This window comes from Sprattus sprattus, assembly GCF_963457725.1.
Source record: "Sprattus sprattus genome assembly, chromosome: 14".
Classification (NCBI taxonomy): domain Eukaryota; kingdom Metazoa; phylum Chordata; class Actinopteri; order Clupeiformes; family Clupeidae; genus Sprattus; species Sprattus sprattus.
Genome location: NC_137912.1, coordinates 9,843,151 through 9,843,802, shown reverse-complemented (window position 1 = coordinate 9,843,802; position 652 = coordinate 9,843,151).

Genomic DNA, 652 nt, shown 5'->3' with positions numbered 1-652 from the left:
CTTTCAGTTATAAAGGTCTTCTTTTAAAAGCAGTTTGAACATCAAATAAGTTGGACCACTGCAAATCAACTCCCCTGTGTCTCAGCGTCTCTAAGCTACACAATGAAACAAATCAAAATGTTTTAAATGTTTCTTTAAAAAAAAAAAAATCAGCAATGTGTTAAAAACATGACAGAACCAAAAACAGAACCAAGAAGCAAATGATAAAAGTATCCAGGTGTTTAACAGATGTTCTCGTTAAACTTACCAGATACCATGATAAGAACCATAACAAAAATGTCCTAGACATGTCTTGGACAAGGAATACTCATCATAATAATAATAATAATGATAAAAAAGATATCCAACCACCCACGGTGTAGTCCAGTTCATTCCATTTCCTGGTGGGATCTGATTGGTTTAAAGATGTTGCAGATTCCAAGGTTGTCATCTACTGGGACCACTTTTGGAAAAGGCGTGGAGTGTTCCCATGTTGTTGATGATTGGTTCATTAATTAATTCATTAATTAATTTTAAAAAACAATAAATAATAACTGTTTGTTTCCTTCTCTGGCCTCAAAACCACCGACAGAAAGTGTGAGGGATATAAAGATTGCGCAATCCACATTGGCCAGGAGAGAGATAGAGAAAGACAGATTGAGAGAGAGGGAGG